The sequence below is a fragment of the Microcaecilia unicolor genome, chromosome 4 (genome assembly GCF_901765095.1).
Source record: "Microcaecilia unicolor chromosome 4, aMicUni1.1, whole genome shotgun sequence".
NCBI classification, from domain to species: domain Eukaryota; kingdom Metazoa; phylum Chordata; class Amphibia; order Gymnophiona; family Siphonopidae; genus Microcaecilia; species Microcaecilia unicolor.
In genome coordinates this window covers 334,627,131-334,640,170 of record NC_044034.1, presented here as the reverse complement: position 1 = coordinate 334,640,170, position 13,040 = coordinate 334,627,131, and the positions used below count along the sequence as shown (strand labels likewise).

The window sequence follows — 13,040 nt, the reverse complement described above, 5'->3', positions numbered from 1 at the left end:
CTACACAGAAATCCAGAACTGTCTTACAATATTTGCTTGTTACACTACTTTCATGTTTTTTTCATCATCATGTTACCCAAAATCTTTCTGTAATACTAAATGTCTATTTTCTTATGTATATCCACCATTCATGATGTATTGTAAGCCACATTGAACCTGCAAAGAGGTGGGAAAATGTGGGATACAAATGCAATAAATAAATAAACTTGTCACTTACTCGTAACCTTTATCTTGTCCTCCTCTCTTCAATAGTCCCTTTCCCTATGTGTCCTTCTGTCTGTCTTACCCTTATCCTTGTTGGTCCTGTCTGTCTGTCCTGATTTAGATTGTAAGCTCTTTTGAGCAGGGACTGTCTTTTCTTCATGTTCATTTGTGAAGCGCTGCGTACGACTGGTAGCGCTATAGAAATTATTTATAGTAGTAGTAGTGATTGTGTCTGATGACCTTAAAGTGGCCAAATAGGTCAAAGCCAGAAGGATGTTTGGATGCATAAAAAGAGGGGTGACCGGCAGGAAAAAAAGAGGTGATAGTGTCCCCATATAAATCTCTGGTGAGGCCCTATTTACTGCATGCAATTCTGGAGACCACACCTATGGAAAGATATAAACAGGATGGAGTCAGTCCAAAGAGTGACTACAAAATTAGTAAGCAGTCTCCATCATAAAACATATGGGAACAGGCTTATGGACCTCAACATGCATATGCTGGAAGACAGGCAGGAGAAAGGGGGTGTGATAGAGATATTTAAATATCTCAGTGGCATCAATGAACAGGAGGTGAGCCTTTTTCAAATGAAGGAAAACCCTGGAAAGAGAGGGCATAGGAAGAAGTTAAAAGGAAATACGCTTAGGAGGAATCTAAGAAAATACTCCTTCATGGAAAGGGTGGCGGATGCGTGGAATAGCCTCCCAGTGGAGGTAGTGGAGACGAAGACTTTGTCAGAATTTAAGTAAGCGTGGGGCAGGCATGTGAGATCCCTTAGGAAAAGGAGGAGTTATTGGTTACTGAGGAAGAGCAGACTGGATGGGCTACTTGACCCTTATCTGCCGTTGTTTCTATGTTTCTGTCCTGCCCTGCTAGAAAGTTGCAGCAGAGAGAAGATTCCAGGCTGGTATCGTGCTGCTGGTGCCCTCTTGATTGTGAAGGTAGCCTGGGAATTGGGTTGACAGAGAAGAGATGCTTGATTGTGGGGAGGGAGAAATGCTAGACTGGGATTTTGGAGCCCTTTATCACCAGGTGCCCTGAGCCACAGCTCACCTGGCCATAGGCTTAGCCAGTCCTGTTTCTCTCCCCCCTCCCCTCCCCCCCACCAACCTGGATGGTAGGAGTACAGATGCACTTTTCCTAGCTTTTCATCTGTTGTAGGTCTATGCTTATATTTCAGTGATTTTTCCAACCCAGGTTATTGCCTAGATGGTTTTCACCACTTCTGCTGATAGTGTTTTTAGGCATCTGCTAGTCTCTCAGAAGAGAAGTATTCTCTCATGCTTCCTCTGAACCTTCCTCCCTCCAGCTTAATTTCATAATTGCTTGTTAAATTCCTTTTATGGCTTTGGAAACCAGTATTGTGACAGGAATTCACATGTGCTTGAGGCAGATACAGAGGACAGTGGTAAAAACAGGGTTGGAAAGTTGTGCAAGTCTTTCTAAGTTGTATCCTGAGAGCAGTCCTGTAGTCAGACCTTGAGCTTGGGGGGGGGGGGACATTTTGTTTCCCCCCCAACTCCCCATCCCTGCCCTACTCTTCATGCTTCTCTCTTCATGACCCCAAATACCTGAGCTGGCAGGGGTGCCCAGGCCCTGCCACTGGAAGAGGTCCTCTGCCAGCAGTCTACAGTTGGCAGCACTTTCCATGGGTTGTTGCTGCGCCACCCCTCCCCCCCCCACACATGCTCAATTTCACGTATGTGCATAAAAACAGTATGAGCAGGGGGCTGAGGCGGTAGTGTCCCATGGAAAGTACCATCACCAGCCAGGCTGCCAGCGAAGGACCTCTTCCACTGGCAAGGCTTGAAGACTCCCACCAGCCAAATAGCAGCAGATGGTGCTGCAATTTTGAGGGGACCTGAAGCCAAAGTAGTGGAGAGGCCCAGGCCCCCCTCCCCCCCATGGCTAAGCCACTGCTTGATAGAAGGGCCATAATAAAATAATGTATATTCTTGAACAAGGGATACCGTAAGTACTATGGAAGCAATACTATACCTTAGTGTCTCCAGTTAGGCGTGCTGATGCTGCATGCTGAGCGCCGGTTTTCTAACGGCATCTGTGTGCTACAATTCTGTTATAGAATACTAGTATAATCCCAATTGGCATGCCTAAATTTAGGCAGGACTATATACGACAGCTCTAAGTCTGGCATAAATAAGTGCACCTATTCTAGAAGTTATGCACATAAGTTGGAGACACGGCCAATAGCCCACCCATGCTCCGCCCACATATATGCCTCCCTTGCAGTTATGCGCTGTAGCACTTAGGCACAACCTTATACATGCATAGCTGCCAGTTATGGTGCCTCTGGCACATGTAAGTGGCATGTAAATTTTGACACCAAGTTAGAGAATTGCCCTTTGTCTGCACTGAGAAGACTACAATTAGTTCAGCACACGGCTATTTATCTCTCTCGTGCTTCTCGTTTTGATCATGTCTCCCCCTCTTCTTGCTCAGCACCATTGGCTTCCTATTCTTTTCTGTTTGCAATATAACATTTTGGTTTTCACTCATAGAGCTCTTCATACTAGTCTTCCTCCTATCTCCCCTTCTCTCTTTATCCCATATGGGCCTTCTCCCAGCCCTCACTCAGCTTATGAGAATCGTCTCACTCTACACCCTGTTCACTGTTCTCGCCTTCAGTCTACTTGGCACTCTGCCTTTTTGTGCTGCTCTTTCCCTTTGGAATTCTCTCCTACCTTACCTTCGCTCGACATGTTCCCTCCCTAACTTTAAAGCCGCTTTAAAAACTCACTTGTTTGTTTGGCATTTCCAGACTTTACCAGTAGCTGACTTGTTATTGTCATTCTGTGGGTGTGCTTTTGGTTTTTTTGTTTTATTTTATTTTTCCTCCCTTCTCTTTAGCTTTACCTTGATATTTTGGCTTTCCTTTCCTTTTCTATTTTAGATTGTACCCAGCTTTGATTTTATCACTGAAAGGCGGTCTAGCAAGAACACAATAAACTAAAAAAAAATAAACTTAATGTGCAGTTGATGAAAGAATAGATAAGCTCAGTGGCGTTCCTGGGGGGGGGGGGGGGGCGATGGGTGCGGTCCGCCCCGCGTGCCTGTCCGTCGTTCCATGCTCCCTCTGCCCCGGAGCAGGTTACTTCTTGTTCCGGGGCAGAGGGAGCATGGAACGAACGACTGACAGGCGCACGCGGAACCCCCCCCCCCCCAAGCGGCATGCACCCGGGCAGGGGGTTCTTTTGGGGGGGGGGGCGCATCGGCAGTCCACCCCGGGTGTCAGCCCCCCTAGGAACGCCACTGGATAAGCTGTTTCCCTGAGATAGGAGTACATAAGTATTGCCATACTGGGACAGACTGAAGGTCCATCAAGCCCGCATCCTGTTTCCAACAGTGGCAAATCCAGGTCACAAGTACTTGGCAACATCCCAAAACAGTACAATATATTTTACACTGCTTATTCTAGAAATAAGCAGTGAATTTTCCCCAAGTCCATTTTAATAATTGTCTATGGACTTTTCCTTTAGGAAGCCATCCAAACCTTTTTTTAAACCCCGCTAATCTAACTGCTTTTACTACATTCCTTATGCTGTTTCTTATTATTTTCAGTCGGATACTTTTTCCATTTTCTGAAGGATTTCCCTTTATCTCTAATAGCTTCCTTAAAGATGTATTTAATAGATCTTTAGAGATGGGAAAGGTTCCACGAGATTGGAGACTAATGGATGTGTTCCCTCTTCACAAAAGCGGAGACAGGGAAGAAGTGGGAAACTACAAACCGGTAAGTTTCACGTCAGTGGTAGGGAAAATAATGGAGTCGGTGCTGAAAGAAAGAATAGTTAACTTTCTAGAAGCCAGCGGGTTACAGGACCCGAGGCAGATATAGAGAACAGGCGGAGGAGTGGCCTAGTGGTTAAGAGTGGTGGACTTTGGGCCTGGGGAACTGGGTTAGATTCCCACTGCAGGCACAGGCAGCTCCTTGTGACTCTAGGCAAGTCACTTAACCCTCCATTGCCCCAGGTACAAATAAGTACCTGTATATAATATGTAAGCCGCATTGAACCTGCTATGAGTGGGAAAGCGCGGGGTACAAATGTAAGTAAAGTAAGTAAAAGTTACCAAAGGAAAATCCTGCCAAACAAATCTTATTGACTTCTTTGACTGGGTGACTAAAGAACTGGATAAAGGATATGCGCCAGATGTAATCTACTTGGATTTCAGCAAAAGCCTTTGATACGGTCCCCCACAGAAGACTCGTGAATAAGCTGAAAGGGCTGAACTTAGGACCAAAAGTGGTGAACTGGATAGGAAACAGGTTGACCGACAGGTTGCAGAGGGTGGTGGTAAATGGAATCCACTCGGAGGAAAGGAAAGTGAGCAGTGGAGTTCCTCAGGGGTTGGTGGTGGGGACGATTCTGTTTAATATATTTATGGGAGATATTGCTGAAGGGTTGGAAGGAAAGGTTTGCCTTTTTGCAGTCGACACGAAGATAACCAATTGAGTGGATACCCTGGAGAGAGTAGAAACAATGAGAAGGGCTCTCTGAACGTTAGAAGAATGGTCGAGGGTCTGGCAGTTAAAAGTTAATCAATATAATCTTTAGGGTTCTATTCTATTAATCTGGTATCAGTTAATTTGATAACATTCATAAATTCATACCAGTCTGTACCTTCTCACACATATTACTTGAAACCATATCAAACACTCTTTATTTCAATTGTTTTCTAAAAAATGTTTTTAGTGCTTAGTGTGTATTGTAGTGCCAAACCACCATTTGTGACGGTTCCGGCTTATAGCACAGCAATATTTTAACATCATAGCACTGAACCCTGCTTAACCCTTGCACAATGCACACCCAGGTGCTATTTCAGTAGTTATCAATCTCTATTTGGCATCAATTCTTGAGCTCTGTGAGGAGATATTTTTATTTATCTTATCAAATGTGGTCAGTTCATCTGTGAAATCTCAATGCAGAGTTCAGTGTGCCAGGGGCGGATCTGGACTTCAGCGGTAGGGGGGGGGCCAGGCAAAAATCCAAGGGGTGAAGTACTTCTGTATGCGAAAGAAGATTGAGACTTAGGGGTGATTGTGTTTGATGATTTCAAGGTGGCCAAACAGGTAGAAAAGGCGCCGGTCAAAGACAGAAGGATGCTTAGGAGCATAGGGAGAGGAATGGCCAGCAGGAAAAAAGAGGTGATAGTGCCCTTGTATAATTCTCTGGTGAGGGCCCATTTAGAACACTATGTGCAATTCTGGAGACTGCACCTACGAAAAGATATAAACATGATGGAATCGGTCCAGAGGGCGGCTACAAAATTGGTCAGTGGTCTCTTTCATAAAGCGTATGGGGACAGACTTAAGGCTCTCGATATGTATTTATTTGTTACATTTATATCCCACATTTTCCCACCTGTTTGTAGGCTAAATGTGGCTTACATAGTACTGAAGAGGTGTTACAGACTCCGATGTAAACAAATACAAAGTGATGTTGTGGTAAGATAAAGTTCATGTGGCCCAGCCGCAATAGGGAATCGTACAACGGAAGATTTGTGTTATGTCTGCTAGGTTCTTTAATTTTGTTGTGTTGCAGAGATCAGGCATTTATGTTGGATCGGTAGGGTATGCCTTTTTAAACAGGTTAGTTTTTAGTATTTTCCGGAAGTTTAGGTGGTCATTCGTAGTTTTCAAGGCTTTTGGTAATGCTTTCCACAGTTGAGTGCTTATGTAGGAAAAACTGACCGCATAAGTTGATTTGTATTTCAGTCCTTTGCAGCTTGGGTAGTGCAGATTTAGATACGTTCATTTTGATTCGGAAGTGTTTCTAGTTGGTAGGTCGATCAAGTCTCATGTATCCTGGAGCTTCACCGTAGATAATTTTGTGAACCAGAGTGCAGATTTTGAAAGCAGTGCGTTCTTTGATTGGGAGCCAGTGTAGTTTTTCCACAAAGGGATTTTGCACTTTCAAATTGTGTTTTTCCGAAGATAAGCCTGGCTGCCGTGTTTTAAGCGGTCTGGAGTTCTTTAAGGTTTGTTCTTTGCATCCCGCATAAATTCCATTCCACTCCACTCATTATTTTATAGACCTCTATCATATCTCCCTTCAGCCTTCTCTTCTCCAAGCTGAAGAGCCCTAGATGCTTCAGCCTTTCCTCAGACGGAAGTCGTCCCATCCCCTTTATCATTTTCGTTGCCCTTCTCTGTACCTTTTCTAATTCCACTATATCTTTTTTGAGATATATTCTATCTCAACTTGGTGAGCCCTTTATAGAGAAGCACTCTGCACCAATTTTTTTCCAGCACCATTTACTGAATTCAGTCCTCTCTTGCTTCATTCACTTTATCAGGTATGATGGGAATAGTACAGTTAGTGCTTCTCTTAATGGTCTCACTATATGTTTGATACTGTGGTTTGTATTGTGCCTTTTTTGAGAAGACTCATAGGTTCCTCAAGGCTGCAGCACTTCCTGTACCCTTCTCTGTCTTAGGCTGTGTCTCCGTATTCCCTGTGGCTGTGGGGTGGGAAGTGCAGTGGGTGTAGTTGCTTTAAAATAGCCTCTGCTTGCCCTTGGCCCCTTCCTATCTGACTCCCTATGCACACCCTTTTTATTATGTGTCTCAGGATCTCACAGTTTCCATTCATCCTCAGGTAGGGTTATCATATTTGCCATGAGAAAAAATAGAGGACACAAAATATCACCCTGTCCTGCCCCGTCACACCTCCACCCCATGTCACCTTGACCCCCCCCCCCCCCCAAAGAAAGACATTCCCTTTCTCTGCCCCCATGTATATCCCCCCAACCTTTTTTCCAGCCTCTCTCCACCTACATGACTCCATTCCTCTCCCCTCCCCTCCCGTACCATATTGTTGTGCCCTGGTGGTCTAGTGGCCTCTTCGGGGCAGTAAAGAGCCCCCTCTTTTCTGCCTGGCGTGGCTACAGACCTGTCTTGCTCCTGGCGCCACTTCAAAATGGCTGCCGAGAGTTCAAGCAGTGATCTTGTAAGACTTCTGCGGAAGTCTCATGAGGCCGCCACTTGAACTCTCGGCAGCCATTTTGATGTAATGCCGGCAGCAAGACAGATCTGCAGCCACACCGGGCAGGAAAGAGGGGGGCTCTTTCCTGCCCCGAAGAGGCCACTAGACCACCAGGGCACAATAATAAGGTAAAGAAGGGGAGGGGAGGATAGGACACCCTGACGTCTGCCTGCCCGTCCGCCCACCAGCCTGCCCATTCATCCACAAACCCAGATAAATGAGCAGGCTGGCAAAACCACCCAGATGCCCTGCAGTGTCCTCAAAAAGAGGATATGTCCGGGTAAAACTGGACATATGGTAACCCTATCTTCAGGCCACCTAGTACAGCAGTTACTGACTCCTATGGTCTGCTGCGTTCAGACTAATGACCTGTACCCCAGGACCAGTCTACTCCTGGGTTGAAGGTCAGGGTCTGTTACTGCTGCTGCTGCCGCCTCAGCTGTAACTGTCTCTTTCATCCTCATTCCTGCCTGCATGGGGAAGGATGGGATGGCTACTGCTGGTTTGGTTGTTCTGCTGACTGCAAGGCACTGTATTCACTGGTGATTTTTAAATTCTCCCAACCCAGATCAGCTCAGCCCCCCCCAAGATCAAAGTCCACTGCACTTTGATCCTGGGAACTGGGTTTGATTCCCACTGCAGCTCCTTGTGACTCTGGGCAAGTCACTTAACCCTCCATTGCCCCTGGTACAAATGCACATACTATGTAAACCACTTTGAATGTAGTTGCAAAAAACACAGAAAGGCGGTATATCAAGTCCCATTTCCCTTTCGAACTGATTGGAAAAGTAATGGAGTGGAAGAATAGCCTAATGGTTAGAGCAGCAGGCTGAGAGGCCAGGGAAACCAGAGTTCAGCTCTAACTAACCTGCCTTGTGACCTGGGGTAAGTTATTTAACCCTCCATTACCTCAGGTACAAACTCAGATTGTAAGCCCACTGGGGACAGAGAAATACCCACTGTACCTGGAGATAACTCAAGATGGCAAGGGGGCCTGATCGTTCAAAGGGAGATTTTAAGGCAGTCATATCCCACTCTGCCCACTCCCCCTTTTGTCTCCAACCTCTGACAGACTTCAATTTGGCAGCCCTGGCACCAACAAGCCACCTCCCCCTCAGACAGCAAGAGACACCTAAATAAAACATCATCTTCTGCTGCTGTGGACTCAATTTCATGATAAGGGATGTGAGAGTTTGCAGCTCTTATCAAAAGACGGGTCCTGTGGCTGCAGGAGATGTTTTATTAACACACTAGTAAAAAAGGCCCGTTTCTGGATCAAATGAAATGGGCGCTAGCAAGGTTTTCCTCCCCAACACCCCCTCCCTCCCTACCCACCGGTTCGTCGTTCTGAAGCCACTGATGCCATAGGTCCACACCTCGTGAACGCACCTTCATCAGCTTCTTGGTTGTGAAGCCACTGACGCCATTGCCCCGCCCTCGATGCATGACGCCACTGCTCTGCCCTCGACGTCATCACGTTTGACGCGAGGGCGCGGCCCAGCGACATGGTGCTTTCGGTGGCTTCACCACCACGAACCCTTCATTACGGAAGTGACGTCAGTGTCCTCAGAACGTTGAGGTTCTGTTTTATATATACGGAAGTGACGTCCGTGTCCTCAGAACGTTGAGGTTCTGTTTTATATACGGAAGTGACATCCGTGTCCTCAGAACGTTGAGGGTGAGTTTTATTATATTAGATATCCTGCTGCTGATGGAGGGGTAGATGCTAAGTGGGACTTCTTGGCTTCCCAGCCGGAGTCCGGGAGATCCACAAAAGCAGGACTCTCCCGCTGAATGCGGGAGACTGGCAGGTCTGCTATACTATTACTACTGATAAGGAATGAGCTAAATCCAAATAGAAGAGTAGTCAGGTTCCATAGCTGGCAGTTGCGATGTATTCTTAAAGAATTAATATAAATAACTGACCACACTAGATAGGTCAGTTGATCTTATTCTGATGTCATCTGTCTGTTCTAGGACCAACAGAGTAGCATATGTGCTCTCTGTCTACTCTTATACACAGCAGGTGCGACCACAAAAGCTCAGGCCCTAATTGTAATTGAAGGTTCTTAGCAGAGTTCTTTTGAATACAATACCTGTCATTTTCTCTGTCCAGAAGAGACACAGCCAGGAAGCCATGACATCATGCACACAGCTAGCTAAATATGAAGCAGCTGCACTTTTGTGACATCATGGCCACAGTTATGATGCTATCTTTACCTGGCAGGGCAGGGCAGAACAGGGCAGTGAAGGGCACAGCTGAAGCAACCTTCAAAGGAGAGCTCATGCAGCCTACAAACCATGAAGAACACTTCACGCCTCGCCAGCTCAGCTTAAGAGCTGGAATCACATTCTCAACAGCAGCGCTTATCATCTGCAGCCGCCACAGACCAGCTGGGAGAAGGCAGGGGCAGGGGCAGCACCGGCAGCACCCTTCACCAGGCAGGTCCAGGGCCCGTTCTCGCTCCCGCTGCCCTCACAGCAGAGGCCAGAGAGAGACAAGGCAAGGCAGATCTCAGTACCGATCCAGAAGCACACAGAGAACCAGACAAAACTACTCAGATTACCCTAGCACCTCCAGGCAGGAGCCCAACACCAGGAGACGGGCCTCTTCCCAGCAACCACCTCGCAGTGCCAGAGGGAGAGTAGGGTGCAGGTCAAGGACACCCAGAAGAACCAGGCGATCACAACCTGGAATTAGGTCACGTAGGCCAGAGACGACCAGAAGAACTAGGCAATCTCAGGAGGAAACTAGAACAGGATGTAGAACGGAAAGATCCAGAAGAACCAGGGAACCTCAGGAACAAAGCAGATCAGTATGTAGGTCAGAGAGAGCCAGAAGATCCAGGCAACTTCAGGAAGAAATGATTTCAGGATGTAGAATAGAGGGATACACAGAAAGTAGGGAACCTCGCTCAGAAATTAGATCAGAAGGCAGGCCAAATGGAGCTAGAGAAAGCAGAGAACCTGAGCTAGAACTTGCATCAGAATGCAGGCTAGAAGTATCAGGGGAAACCATGGAACCACCCTCAGAAAACAAATCTGAAGGAAAAAGGGAACCTCAAACAGAAATACAATCAAATTCTACACCAGAGGGAGCTGAAAGAACCAGGGAACCTCATTCAGAAACCAGATTAGAATGCAGCCCTGGAGGATCTACACAACCACAGAATGAAAGGATGCATGAATCTTCTAGAGCTATTCCTGGCACATCTGTACAGGAAGAGCAGATTCACCACCAACCCGGCGAGAATTTAGGACAAGAATCTGATGCCTATCAACCAAGATGGCAGAGAGAGAATGATGAAGAGGGAGGAAGAACTGGCTTGCAACTGCAGCGAAGAGGAAGGCTGCAAGCGTGGGAACTGTACAGGCAAAGGGATGGAGCCATTATCACCTGGAGAATTCACAGAAGAGATGGCCAGCACTGGCATTCCCTGGAGAACATTGCAAGGCAGGCAGAAGAGATTGGTACAAGCCTTAACAGATTTCTCTTAAGACTTGTTAATACTTTATTCAATGAACTCTAGTTTTGATGGCAGCGGAATAACAAAGAACTTGTGTTTAATTCTTGATTTTATCACTGTGGAGCTGGTCTATCATTTCCATCCTGTAATATACATGGTAAGTGCATTTGCAATGTTATTTTTTTAATAATATCACAGTGCATTTTTTTTTCTATTTTACAGTAATATTGAACTTTTACACAGGCATTTACTATTGTAAAGGACAACTGCTGTGCAAAAGACTAGCAGCTAGCTTTTTTTTTTTAGTCTAGGGCAGCCATCGTGCGTTTGTGGACATGGGTAAATTTATGAAGCCAGGAAAGGTTGTCTTAGTCCTGGCTGGATGCTATTCTGGGCGCAAGGCTGTCATAGTAAAGAACATAGATGACGGCACCTCGGACAGACCCTACAGCCATGCGCTGGTGGCTGGCATTGATTGGTGACTTCAACTATGGGCAAGAAAAAGATTGCTAAGCGGTCCAAGATCAAGTCATTCGCGAAAGTTTTTAACTACAATCATTTGATGCCAACCAGATACTCTGTTGATATTCCTCTGGACAAAGCCATTGTCAACAAGGATGTATTTAGAGACCCCGCTCTGAAACGCAAAGCTAGGCGTGAAGCCAAAGTGAAATTTGAGGAAAGATACAAGACTGGCAAGAATAAGTGGTTCTTCCAGAAACTGCGATTCTAAATCTGCAACAGAACCCTTGTCCCTAATAAAAGGTTATTAACCCCCCCCCCCCCCCCAAAAAAAAAAAATAAAAATAAAAGACTAGCAGCTAGTTGAAATTTGAGGGGGAGATGCTCAAAGCAAACCAGGCTTGCAACATTTCATTTACATTGGTTTTAGCCAGTCTAAATGAAATGTTATCGTGTGCCTAATGCACAGAGGCGTTCGGTGTTGTTTTTACCATGCATGGAAGCAGCGACCGAAAGCCTAATGCAAATGAGCTCACTAGTGTTCAAATGAGCCCATTAGCGATTCTCTCCAATGCTCAGAGAAACGGTGCACAAAAACCCAATGTCCTACGGAGCTGTTGGTAGGTTTTAGTCTAGATTGCAAGAGTGGTTTGCTTTGAGTTAAAGGAAAAAATGCTTGCTCCCTTCATCAGTTTGAATTTATAACCATGCCTCCTAACATGGAGGAAGCATGGCTGTACAGAACACCTCCCTGCACCAGTTCTGTTGCCTGAACATTGCTAAACAGCTTCTGCTCCTCAATCACTGCTTCGATCCCCAAACTCTACTACCTTGGAGGAGTGGCCTAGTGGTTAGGGTGGTGGACTTTGGTCCTGGGGAACTGAGTTCAATTCCCGGCACAGGCAGCTCCTTGTGACTCTGGGCAAGTCACTTAACCCTCCATTGCCCCATGTAAGCTGCATTGAGCCTGCCATGAGTGGGAAAGCGCGGGGTACAAATGTAACAAAAAATAAAATAAAAAAATACTACTACTTTTAATTTCTATAGCGCTACTAGACATATGCAGCACCGTACACTTAAATATGTAAGAGACAGTCCCTGTTCGACAAAGCATACAATCTAAGCAGGACAAATAAGGGATAAGGGAATTACTTAAGGTGGGAATGACACAACAGACATGAGTACTGAACACGTGAATAGGGGTTAGGAGTTAAAAGCAGCTTCAAAAAGGTGGGCTTTTAGACTAGATTTGAAGACGGCAAGAGATGGAGCTTGATGTATTGACTCTGGAAGTCCAGGCATATGGTGCAGGAAGTTAAAAGGAACAAAGTCTGGAGTTAGCAGTGGAGGAGAAGGGTACATAAGAGAGATTTACCTAATGAACTGAGTTCCTGGGGAGGAGTGTGGGGAGAGATAAGTGTGAAGAGGTACCGAGGAGCTGCAGAGTGAATGCAGTTGTAAGTCAGTAAGAGGAGTTTGAACTGTATGCGGAAACAGATAGGGAGCCAATGAAGTAACTTGAGAGGGCTGGGCTGGGAGTCTGTAAAAAAGTCTCTAGGTGTAAGGGACAGAACAGAGCCCAGCATTTGTGGTGCTCGTTGACTGGACATGAATACAAGAGCTGTGACAGCCGGTATTTTCCAGCATTGTTCCCTGCAGCGCCAGAGTTCTGTGTATCTCCCCCTCAGCAAAGTTGCATTCAGGAGTGTGTTTACAGCTGTTGAACCACAAATCGCATATTTTCTCAAACTGGCCCATCTTGCAGGGCTGCTCCTTTGACCTCCTAACTCCTATTTACCACTTTTGCCAGACTCATTTGTACGTCTCCCCATACACACACAGCTCCAGCATCATGTGTCTCCTCTGAGTCACCTTGGTCCAGTGAACTGACATAACCTTTTTT

At 46.1% G+C, this 13,040-nt stretch overlaps 1 pseudogene; it reads left to right on the top strand.

Annotated features, from left to right (window-relative positions):
* The first annotated feature begins 10,966 nt into the window (after window positions 1-10,966).
* LOC115468117 lies at window positions 10,967-11,448 on the top strand (annotated as a pseudogene).
* Window positions 11,449-13,040: the final 1,592 nt, after the last annotated feature.